This window comes from Orcinus orca, chromosome 2 (assembly GCF_937001465.1).
Source record: "Orcinus orca chromosome 2, mOrcOrc1.1, whole genome shotgun sequence".
NCBI classification, from domain to species: Eukaryota; Metazoa; Chordata; class Mammalia; order Artiodactyla; family Delphinidae; genus Orcinus; species Orcinus orca.
Genome location: NC_064560.1, coordinates 90283581 through 90296421, shown reverse-complemented (window position 1 = coordinate 90296421; position 12841 = coordinate 90283581). Strand labels below are relative to the sequence as shown.

General features: G+C 44.2%; 1 long non-coding RNA gene across 1 annotated transcript in view; it reads left to right on the top strand.

The window, feature by feature from the left end:
- LOC117203822 (uncharacterized) overlaps positions 1-12841 on the top strand; it is a 65448-nt gene that overhangs the window by 51862 nt on the left and 745 nt on the right. Inside the window, exon 5 of the long non-coding RNA XR_004486729.2 lies at positions 11982-12124. This is a non-coding gene — a long non-coding RNA (uncharacterized LOC117203822). The remainder of the gene's footprint in view (positions 1-11981; positions 12125-12841) is intronic.

Genomic DNA, 12841 nt, shown 5'->3' with positions numbered 1-12841 from the left:
TTCTCCTTGGATTTATCCTGAATGGGACTCTCTGTGTTTCCTGGACTTGATTAACTATTTCCTTTCCTATATTAGGGAAGTTTTCAACTATAATCTCTTCAAATATTTTCTCAGTCCCTTTCTTTTTCTCTTCTTCTGGAACCCCTATAATTCGAATGTTGGTGCGTTTAATGTTGTCCCAGAGGTCTCTGAGACTGTCCTCAGTTCTTTTCATTCTTTTTTCTTTATTCTGCTCTGCAGTAGTTATTTCCACTATTTTATCTTCCAGGTCACTTATCCGTTCTTCTGCCTCAGTTATTCTGCTATTGATCCCATCTAGAGTATTTTTCATTTCATTTATTGTGTTGTTCATTGTTGTTTGTTTCATCTTTAGTTCTTCTAGGTCCTTGTTAAATGTTTTTTGCATTTTGTCTATTCTATTTCCAAGATTTTGGATCATCTTTACTATCATTATTCTGAATTCTTTTTCAGGTAGACTGCCTATTTCTTCTTCATTTGTTAGGTCTGGTGGGTTTTACCTTGCTCCTTCTTCTGCTGTGTGTTTTTCTATCTTCTCATTTTGCTTATCTTACTGTGTTTGGGGTCTCCTTTTTGCAGGCTGCGGGTTGGTAATTCCCGTTGTTTTTGGTGTCTGTCCCCAGTGGCTAAAGTTGGTTCAGTGGGTTGTGTAGGCTTCCTGGTGGAGGGGACTAGTGCCTGTGTTCTGGTGGATGAGGCTGGATGTTGTCTTTCTGGTGGGCAGGTCCACGTCTGGTGGTGTGTTTTGGGGTGTCTGTGGACTTATTATGATTTTAGGCAGCCTCTCTGCTAATGGGTGGGGTTGTGTTCCTATCTTGCTAGTTGTTTGGCACAGGATGTCCAGCACTGTAGCTTACTGGTTGTTGAGTGAAGCTGGGTGCTGTTGTTGAGATGGAGATCTCTGGGAGATTTTCGCCATTTGATATTATGTCGAGCTGGGAGGTCTCTTGTGGATCAGTGTCCTGACGTTAGCTCTCCCACCTCAGAGGCACAGAAGTGACTATTGGCTGCAGCACCAAGAGCCTTTCATCCACACGGCTGGGTGTATGACTGTTGTCTCCTTTTCTTCATATCCCAGGGCTCTTTGCTCAAAAGAGGTGACCAGGTTTAGCTTAGAGACCACAACACTTGAGGCAGCAGGTACCACTTCCTAACTGTCTCCCTCGATTCTGCCGTAAGGGTCCCGGGGCGTTTGTGATAGTTCAGGTCCCGACCTCTTTTCTAGGTGAGGCCACCGCTTTCAGGGGTCCTTCCAGTCCAATCCCCCGTCCACTTCTGCCTGGTGCTTTATCTCAGAGAGGAAGGAGCGCAGAGGGACTTGGCTGAATCAAGGGACCTGGTAGCTTACAGATGAGTTTTAAGTCAGAACGCTGCAAGATGCAATTAAATATTATTGGAACCTACTGTAAGAGCGGGAGGGGATGTTAGGAGCCTGAGAGGCTGAGTCGCATGTTATCTTCTACTTCATTATTTCATCCTGAAATTTTTCATACATACAGACAACATGAAAAAATTGTACATTAACCACTCACATATTTGCCATTTAGATTCCATAATTAACATTTTGCTTATTTACTTGATCACATGTCCATCAATCCATCTTATCTTTTTAGGTGTTTAAAAATAAGTTTCAGAAATCAGTGCCTTTCACTCCTAAATACTTCAGCAGGCATATCCTTAGTTAAAATTCAATATTTATTTACAGTTCCAATTTTTTTTAGTTAAAATTTACACCCAGTGACATGCACCAATCTTGTGTTTGATGCATTTTGACAAATGTGTATGCATGTGTAACCCACACTCTAATCAAGATATAGAATGATTCCATCACCCTGATAGTTCCCTCATGCCCTTTCCAATCAATCCCCAGTCTCATGCTCCCAGAGGCAAATCAGTATTTGACTTCTTTAACTATAGATTAGTTTTGCTTATTATTACATTTTATGTAAGTGGAGTCATACAGTATGTACTCTTTTGTGTCTGGCTTGGTTGCAGCATGTGGGCTCAGTAGTTGTGGCTCACGGGCTCTAGAGCACAGGCTCAGTAGTTGTGGCACACAGGCTTAGTTGCTCTGTGGCACATGGGATCTTCCCAGACCAGGGCTCGTGTCCCCTGCATTGGCTGGCAGATTCTTAACCACTGCACCACCACAGAAGTCCAGTGCATGAGTTTATTTCTGGACTTTCTACCCTGTTCCCTTGATCTATGTGTCTGTTTTTGTATTTTGATTACTATAGCTTTGTAGTATAGACTTAAGTCAGGGAATGTGATTCCTCCAACTCCATTCTTCTTTCTCATGATTCTTTTGGCTATTTGGGGTCTTTTAGTTTCCACGCAAATTAAAACACTTTTTTGTTCTAGTTCTGTGAAAAATGCCATTGGTGATTTGATAGGGATTGCATTAAATCTGTAGATTGCCTTGCATATGGTCATTTTAACAAGATTGTTTCTTCCAATCCAAGAACATGGTATATCTTTCCATCTGTTTGTGTCATCTTCAGTTTCTTTCATCAGCATCTTATAGTTTTCAGAGTACAGGTCTTTTGCCTCCTTAGGTAGGTTTATTCCTAGGTATTTTATTCTTTTTGATGTGATGGTAAATGGGATTGTTTCCTTAATTTCTCTTTTTGATATTTCATTGTTGGTGTATAGAAATGCAACAGATTTCTGTATATTTATTTTGTATCGTAATTTTACAGAATTCATTGATGAGCTCTAGTAGTTTTCTGGCAGCATCTCTAGGAGTTTCTATGTATAGGATCATGTCATCTGCCAACAGTGGCAGTTTTACTTCTTCTTTACCAATTTGGATTCCTTCTATTTCTTTTTCTTCTCTGATTGCTGTGTCTAGGACTTACAAAACTATGTTGAATAAAAGTGGTGAGAGTGAGCATCCTTGTCTTGTTCCTGATATTAGAGGGAATGCTTTCAGCTTTTCACTGCTAAGTATGATGTTAGCTGTGGGTTTATCATATATGGCCTTTATTATGTTGAGGTATGTTCTCTCTATGCCCACTTTTTTTTTGGTTGCATTTAGTCTTCGTTGCTGCATGTGGACTTTCTCTAGTTGCAGCGAGCAGGGGCTACTCTTCGTTGCAGTGCATGGGCTTCTGATTGCAGTGGCTTCTCTTGTTGCGGAGCACAGGTTCTAGGTGCATGGGCTTCAGTAGTTGCAGCATGCAGGCACAGTAGTTGTGGCTCACGGGCTCTAGGGTGCATGGGCTTCAGTAGTTGTGTCGCATGGGGTTTGTTGCTCCGTGGCATGTGGGATCTTACTGGACCAAGGATCAAACCTGTGTCCCCTGCATTGGCAGGCAGATTCTTAACCACTGTGTCACCAGGGAAGTCCCTCTCTGCCCACTTTTTGAAGAATTTTTATCATAAATGGATGTTGAATTTTATCAAAAGCTTTTTCTATTTTTATTGAGAGGATCATATGTTTTTTATTCTTCAGTTTGTTAATGTGGAGTATCACATTGTTCGATTTGTGGATATTGAAAACTCCTTGCATCCCTGGGATAAATCCCACTTGATTATGGTGTATGATCCTTTAAATATATTGTTGGATTTGGTTTGCTAGTATTTGGTTGAGAACTTTTGCATCTATGTTCATCAGTGATACTGGCCTGTAATTTTCTTTTTTGTGTGTGATACTGTTGTCTGGTTTTGGTATCAGGGTAATGGTGGCCTGATAGAATGAGTTCAGAAATGTTCTTTCCTCTGCAATTTTTGGAATAGTTTCAGAAGGATATTAACTCTATTAAGGCACTAACTCTTCTCTAAATATTCATTAGAATTTACCTGTAAAGCCATCTGGTCCTGGACCTTTGTTTGTTTGGAATTTTAAAATTTCTGATTCAATTTTAGTATGGTAATTGGTCTGTTCATATTTTCTATTTCTTCCTGGTTCAGTCTTAGAAGATTGTACCTTTCTAAAAATTTGTCCATTTCTTCTAGGTTGTCCATTTTATTGGCATATAGTTGTTCATAGTAGTCTCGTATGATCTTTGTATTTCTGTGGTGTTGGTTGTAACTTCTCCTTTTTCATTTCTGATTTTTTTGATTTGGGTCCTCTCCCTTTTTTTTCTTGGTGAGTTTGGCTAGGTTTATCAATTTTGTTTATCTTTTCAAAGAACTACCTTATTTCATTTATCTTTTTTATTTTTTTTTTAGTGTCTATTTCATTTATTTCTGGTCTGATCTTTATGATTTCTTTCCTTCTACTAACTTTGGGCTTTGTTTGTTCTTTCTCTAGTTGCTTAGGGTGTAGGGTTAGGTTGTTTATTTGAGATTTTTCTTTTTTTCCTGAGGTAAACTTTTCTCTTAGAACTGCTTTTGCTGTGTCCCATAGGTTTTAGATCATCATGTTTTCATTTTCATTTGTCTTTAGATATTTTCTTGATTTCCTTTCTGATTTCTTCAGTGATGCATTGGTTGTTTAGTAGCATATTGTTTAGCCTCCACGTATTTGTGCTTTCTGCAGTTTTTTCTTGCAGTTGATTTCTGGCCTCATAGTGTTGTGGTTGGAAAAGATGCTTGATATGATTTCAGTTTTCTTAAATTTACCAAGCCTTGTTTTGTGACCCAGCATGTTCTTTATCTTGGAGAATGTTTCACATGCACTTGAAAAGAATGTGTATTCTGCTGCTTTCAGATAGAATGCTCTATAAAAATCAATTAAGTCCATTTGGTCTAATGTGTCATTTAAGGCCTATGTTTCCTTATTGATTTTCTGTGTGGATGATCTGTCCATTGAGCTGTCCCTTGATGTAAGTGGGGTTTTAAAGACCCCTACTATTAGTGCGTTTCTCCTCTTATGTCTGTTAATATTTGCCTTATATATTGAGGTGCTCCTATGTTGGGAGCATATATATTTACAATTGTTATATCTTCTTTTTGGATTGATCCTGTGATCATTATGTAGTGTCCTTTGTCTCTTGTAACAGTCTTTATTTTAAAGTCTATTTTGTCTGATACAAGTATTGCTACTCTGGCTTTCTTTTGATTTCCATTTTTGTAAAATACCTTTTTCCATCCCCTCACTTTCAGCCCGTGTGTATCTCTAGATCTGAAGTGAGTCTCTTGTAGGCAGCATATATATGAGTCTTTGTTTTGTATCCATTTAACCAGTCTGTGTCTTTTGGTTGGAGATTTAGTCCATTTATGGACTAAATTTAAGGTAATTATCAATATATATGTTCTTATTGCCATTTTGTTAATTGTTTTTGATTTGTTTTTGTAGGCCTTTTTTTTTTTTTTCCTTTTTCTTTTGTTCTCCTCTTGTATGATTTGATGAGCTTCTTTAGTGTGGCTTCCTTTTTCTTTTCTGTGTGTCTATCTATTATAGGTTTTTGGTTTGCAGTTACCATGAGGTTTCTGTGTAGTAGTCTCTATATATACATGATTGTTTTAAGTTGCTGACCTTTTAATTTCAAATACATTTTAAATACCCTGCTTTTGTACTACCTTCCCCCTCATGATTACTGTTTTTTTTTTGTTGTTGTTGTTGTTTTTTTTTTTTTTTTTTTTTTTTGCGGTACGTGGGCCTCTTACTGTTGTGGCCTCTCCTGTTGTGGAGCACAGGCTCCGGATGCGCAGGCTCAGCGGCCATGGCTCACAGGCCCAGCTGCTCCGCGGCATGTGGGATCTTCCCGGACCGGGGCACGAATCCGTGTCCCCTGCATTGGCATGCGGACTCTCAACCACTGCACCACCAGGGAAGCCCTGATTACTGTTTTTGATATCATATTTTACAACTCACTTTTTTGTGTATCCCTTAACTGCTTATTGTGGATACAAATGATTTTGCTACTTTTGTCTTTTAATCTCCCTGCTAGCTTTGTTTTGAATGATTTCCTACCTTTACTGTATGTTTGTCTTTACTGGTAAGCTTTTCCATTTTGTAATCATCTTGTTTCTAATGTGGCCTTTTCTTTTTTGCCTAGAGAAGTTCCTTCAACATTTGTTGGAAACCTGGCTTGGTAGTGCTGAATTCTTTTAGTTTCTGCTTGTCTATAAAGCTTATGATTTCTCCATCAAATCTGACTGAGAGCCTTGCTGGGTAGAGTATTCTTGGTTGTAGCCTTTTTTCTTTCATTATTTTAAATATATCATGGCATCCTCTTTTGGCCTGCAGAGTTTCTGCTGAAAAATCAGCTGATAGCCTTATGGGAGTTCCCTTGTATGTTATTTGTTGCTTTTCCCTTGCTGTTTTTAGTCTTCTCTCTTTGTCTTTAATTTTTCTCATTTTGATTATGGTGTGTCTTGGTGTGTTCCTCTTTCAGTGAATCCTGTATGGGACTCTCTGTGCCCAGGCAGCTCTTTCTACACAGTCCTTAGGGCTTATAAATTACAGCTGGAGCCCCCACAGCCAGACGAATGAAGCAGGGGTTGGTGTCCAGGCCAGAACCTGACCAATAAGTGAGGTTCCCTACTGCCCATGACTAAGCAGCTCAGGCAGCTTATTTTTGCCTGGGGAGGGCAACGTGGGGTGTGCAGAGAGCAGCAGAATCTACTGAACGGCTGAGGCCCCAGAGCTGCCATTATATCTGAGTGACAAAGGAGCCTTTGCTGCAGTTCTCCAATATGCCTGTTGTATACTCTGTGAGGGGCTAGGACCCAGAGGGGCAGGCCATGGTGGTGTTTCCTGCTTTCCTCCCTGCCATCTGAATCCCACTGATAAAGTTGGAACACTGGCCAAAAGTGTGCAAGTAAGAGGGAACATCTGGCTTAGACATTTGGCCAATGGATGCATATCTGGACGCTCAATCAGCCAGCGTCTTGCCAGGGTGGGTGGGGCTAAGTCCACAGGCAGAGATCACCACCTCTATCCGGCTAGAACAGAGATGTCAGGGGTGTGGGGTCACGGGGAGTTGGCAGACCCTGAGAGGAGAAGCCAGCGAGCTCCAAAGAATCTGAGATGACAAACAACACAAGACAGCCAGCTCCTCTGTGGACTCCCACAAGCACCAGAATGGAAAAGACCCAGCCTTCTCTCCTGCCTTAGCCCTGCCCCCCCACCAACCTGAAAGTACGTGGAAGTTGTGTTAGGGAGAGCAAGGGCTGTTTCCCACACTCTTCACCTCCTCAATCTTTCTGGAAGCATGTATGGTCCATCAGTAAGCAGCTGATGGACCTCGTCTCTTATCCTAACTGAAACCTAATGACGCCACTTCCCCTGCAGTCTTCTCATGAGGAGACCACAGGGGAGGCTGGCCCCCTCCTCATGGAACTGGAGAATTATTCTCGTTCCCCATCACTGCTTCCGTTTCTCCTCCTGCCTCTTTTGGAGTCACGTCTACCTCTTTGTTGCTGTCATCTGCCTCCTCATTAGTGAGGGCTCCAGCAGTTGGTTTATTATCTTTTTTCCTATTATTGTTCCTGTTGTCATTCTTGGCAACTTCAATAACCTCATGGATGAGCCATCCAGGGGACTTCCCTGGTGGTCCAGTGGTTAGGACTCTGTGCTTCCACTGCAGGGGGCACAGGTGTGATCGCTGGTCAGGGAATTAAGATCCCGCATGCCTCGTGGTGTGGCAGAAAAAACAAAACAAAAAGCTAACAGTTAAAAAAACAAAAAAGAGCCATCCAATACCTTGGGCTGTCAGTTCTGCAGACTCCTCACTTCCACACCTCCAATGAAGACATGCTTCTCCATCCTACCTACATGGTCATTTCTTTGACCTTCTCACCAATAAGTGCACCACCTTGGACACCTCCACTCTCTGACCACGGCCTCTTCTTCTTGCCACTCACCTACCTTGGTGCTCCCATCCCAACAATCCTTCAGCTCCAGCCATTCTCCAATCTACCGACCGTCTCCTGCTTTCTCACTCACTCTCAGTCATGACTCACTTCCCTCTTTAGCCAATTTAGGACACACGGTCCACTCTTACAACTTTCTAAACACCCCGTCTTCTTTGCCTCACGCTGTGTGCATTACAATCGTCCAGCTAGTTAAACACAACTGTCTGCCACCTTGATGCCTGCACTCTAGCAGCTGAGCCATGCTGACAGGTCCTCCTTTAAAGTCGGAGTCATCTGTTGCAGGTAAATAGGCGTTCACCCACCCCCCCCACCAGGCTTCCCAGGGTTGGTGGTTTACCTAGCCTCCAGAACAACGTCTCATACCTTCTTGTCTCTCTTCAAACCACTACTCCCTTTCTGCCCCTCTCTGACTCCATACCCCACTGGTGACCTTGGCTCGTATGTCCTTCAAAAGCCGATGGAACTCTACCTTCTTCCCTCCACCAAAGCTACCCACCCACCTGTACCCATAACCTTTCTCTCCCTTCTTTCCTGTCGCAAAGGAAGAAGTGTCCTTTCCTCTACCAAAGGCTAAGCTTCTGTTACAGGATCCCAGGCCTCTGATTTTCTCCCAGATTCTGTCTCTTCTACATACATCATTGATGCCTCCCTCTCCACTGGACCAGTTCTATCATCTCTGTATCTCCTGACACTTCTGGGAGGTACACACTCCAGAGAGGTGGCTCATCCCCAGTCACACAGGCCTCCCAGCTCTAGCCCAGGATGGTACCACCAGCCTTGCTGTCTCTTCCATTTTTCAAGCATTAGAAGGAGCTGCTGTTGATACTTCAAAACATCTAGGGTCCCTCTCTCCAGAGGTAGCGATCCATCCTCCTTGTTCCTGAGGTTCAGATCATTTTTGTCGTAAGACATCTGTTCCCAGGGACCATGGCGAGGCTGATTTTGTCAGATGTAGAAGTCTGGAGAACTGCAGAGATGAGTGGGAGGAGTGTGCTAGGCCTGACAGCTAGATTCTTGAGAAAAGGTATGAAATTAGTCCACCAAGATCTGGAGGAGATGAATCTCCCTGCACTTCATTGTAGGCTTCACAGGACCTGAGAATTGAGGAAACACTTCCGTATTTCGGGCCAGGAAGCTATGGGTTCTGATACCAGCTCATGCTTTCCTGGGCGGTATGATGTTTAGCAGATGATGTAATGTCTCTGAACCTCAGCGTATTCATCTGGAAAGTGGGGAGAATAATAAATACCTCAAAGGAGATTCTACAACAAGAATGAAATGAGAGCACCCGTGTCGAGCTCTGGGCACCCAGTGAGCACTCCGTTCGGATTAGTTTTCTCTCTGCTTCCTTATTGGCCCAGCTGGATGACCCAGGCAATTGTGGGTGGGTACAGACTGGGCTGTCTACTTGTTGGGACCTTAGAAAGTCATCAGAGACCTCCTGCCTCAGCAGGAAGGCTGTTTCTTGCACATTAACCCTTCTGTCACCTCAAAGTTTTTACCAGGGAATGCCTTTCCAAAACTTCACATTCAACAAAGCCCTAACTAGAGCCTCAGGGCAGGGAGGGAAAGAATGTAACAAACTATTGACTGAGGCTGTCAGAGTCATGCAGTCTGCATCACTCTTCTCACAGGATGTAAAGGTGACCTGTCTGCAATTACCCAGCTGTTAGTCTCAGAGCGAAGATGAGAGTCTAGGTCTTCTGAACCTTGGCCAAAACTTGTAACACCTTCAAAAGGCCATCAGCAAGACTTACGACACCCCCCAGAGTGCAAATCCATTTCTTTTTACAACTAAGATATTCTACAAACTAAGATCTAGCATGACTGTGGTGCTTGATACAAAGAGTGAATCTTATTACATGTAAATTTGAAAGGGAGGAAAGAAAACCTTCCACGTAGATTATCTTAATTACCAAGTGGCTTTTAGGACTTCTGTTTTTCCCTGGTTAGAGAAAATATTTGAGTTGCTTGGGCTTCTTTTTCATAAACAGCCATTTCTCTCTCTCCGTCGTGGTTTTCACTTTCCGCTTTGCGATGTTCTTTCCATCTTTTGCATCATCTCACAATCTGTGAGATACACAGGCAGTCATTATCATCCCTTTTCCCCAAGGAGTGTGAACGTCACGTAGACCCAGGTTCAAACCCCAGCTCTGTCACTCACCACCTGTGTCAGCTTGGGCAGGTTATAAACCTCTCTCGAGCCTCACTTTCCTCAACTTTAAATAAAAATGGCTGTAATACCTTCCTCAGTAGGCTGTGGTGGGGACTGAGTTGAATACATTTCCCAAATGTCCTCGATGATGAGAATCTTCTGGGCACTTGTTAAAACACAGATTCCTGGGCACCGCCTCAGAGCCACTGAACCAGAATTCCCAGGGCTGAGACCTGGCAGTCTGACAAGCCCTAGGGATTCTTATCAGGGAAATTTGGGCAACACTAGGCTGATTTTTATAAAGTATTTATTGTGTGCCTGTCACTAAGCAGCTAATATTTACCAAGTACTTATATATGTGCTCAATCTTCAAAATGGGGGTAATAATGACTACCAGATAGGACATTATGAGAAACGAGCAAAATAATGTACAATGCCCAGCAAACAATACTCACTTCACTGTGTTAGTCAGGACTGTCTCAGGCTGAAATGGAAACATCTAGAGGTTCTCTCCAAGGGATGTACCTCCATCCTCCCAGCCCCGTCCATACCCCCAGTAGGAGGTTTCTCATTTTCCAAATCCCAGGGACCAAGCCTCATTTAACCAGTTTGGGTTCCAGGCTCCTCCTTGTACCAGTCACTATGGTCAAAGTTTGGAATATGCTGACTGGCCAGGACAGTGTCACCTGCTCACCCCAAGAACCAGAGCAGTGGGGAAGCCCCATCTGAGCTTCAGGAATGGGAGTGGCCCACATCCATGTGAGTCCTTCCAGCGGTCCCTTGTAGTGTTGTTGCCAGACCAAGAGCAACTGATGCTTGGCCGGCAACTACACTGATGTCTCCTTCATCAGCTCCTAAAGTCAGAGACAGTTAGCAGTCTATACAGATGCCCCATCAGGTTTGAATCTTTCTCCAGTCTCTCCCCTTGCTGGCATATTCGTGGCTATCTCGAGGGCCTCAGGCCGATTCAGCCTCAGACCTGCCCTCATCTGTCCCACCATCTCTAGCCCTCTCCTTGGCCCCGCTCACCCCTGGGTCCAGCAGGCCACAGGGGCCTGTCCAAGGGCTTGTCCAGGGACTCAGGTCAGCCATTATCCAAAGCCGCTTTATTAGGGATCCACTGGGAATCCTTCCAACCAAGAACAATGAGTTTCTGAATCAGGATAAAAACAGCCTTTTGAAGTCAGCAAATGAGACAAACTGAATTGCTCATCCCCTCTTCCCTCATCTGCCTGGCTCTTTCAACACAGTGGATGAGAACAAGGTCTCTTGCATCAGAAAGACATAGGTTTGAGGCTAGTTGTCTCATCTCTCTGAGCCTTGGTTACATCTATGAAATCTGTATGAGGATGAGGGAGGCGATGGATATAGCACATGACACAGAGTAGGAACTCATGATCAAGAATCATCACATTACCAAGAAATGCACACCCTTTTCAGGGATGATCAATCCCAGATACTACCCACTGTGAGTATTTAAAAACATAGGCTGCGCTCCAAAGCCACATGAAACAGAGAGATGTGCCACGCATTCACTACATCCTGTCCCCCCAAGGCTCGGTTGTGTTCTGGAAGACACTGCACTGTGTACCTTCTGCATCTCATGACAGCTGGCTTCCCCGCAACCACACGGTGCAGCTGCGAGAGATGTGGTGCTTCAGAAGCCCAGGAATGGGAGTCCTGGGCTCCAGCTGGGCTCTGGCACTGCCTTGCAGGGTGACCTTGGGCACGTCACCTACGCTCCCTGGGTTTTGGTTTCCTCTTTCATCGAATGAGAGGGCTGGTTGATGACTAGGTGGTTTCTAAGGGCCCTTCCGTTTCAGGGGTCCATCCTATGGCATTCACTAGACCCGGTGGGGAAACCTGTCACCGGGGCTGTGCTGGGCAGGGGGTGAGGAACTGCTTCAACACAGCTGGCCCACACAGGTGGTTGCAGCTGGGGGAGGAGTCGACGGGAGGCACTCTAGTGGAAGGCAAGAGGGCTGGTGCTGGAACCACACACCCCTAGTTTATTACTGATGCTTCTCTTTTCTGGCTGCAGGACCTTGGGCCAATCACATTCTGAGCCACCTGTGTAACAAGGGCAATGGCACCCACCTAAGGTGGTTGTGAGGATTCATCTCAAATGAATGAGATGCTGCACGTAAAGCATGGGACCCGGCACACAACAAGAACTCGATAAAGGTCAGCTCTTACTGCCTCTCCCCCTCTGGATGAGCGTCCCCTTCCTCCTTGCCATTCGTGACTAAGTTCGATGAAATGGAAATAGCCCAAACAGGTTTAACCCTGCCTCCCCCTCTTCTTACCTCCAAGTCACTGGACCTAGGTTTTCCTCATCAGTAAAATGGGCACAAGACCGTATCTCAGGTGCTGATGTAACTGCTTGATATGACTGACATAGATAGGGTTTTCCTCCCTTGGTCCCATCAGCATGAACCCATCCATCATCATCCACTTTACCTTACATTTTATAGCATTTACTTCCATATCTACATGAAGTTAACCAATCCTTAAAGTCCCCATGGAGTCAGGGCCAGAAAACCTGAGTCCAGGCTTGAGTGCCTCTGGATTTCACTCCACTGCCATGTTCCTTCACCAGCTCTGGGAGGGTCAGAGCATGCCTGACCAGTTCGTCCTCATAGTCCTGATGCCTAGCATAGGACCTGGCCTCAAGGCCACTCCCAAGCCTACACCTGGAGCCAGAGGATGTCTGTCTGCTCCAAAGAAGAGGGCAGTAGGTGTCAGTGTACCACCCAGGGGGTGGGGTGGGTCAGTCTCTCCTGAGAACACCTCATTCTGCTGGAATTACACAGGATCTAGGGCTTGCTGTCGGGTTCAAGGCCATACGGCTGAGAATGAATATATGTGTATAAATTACCACAATATATTGGTAGAACCCTT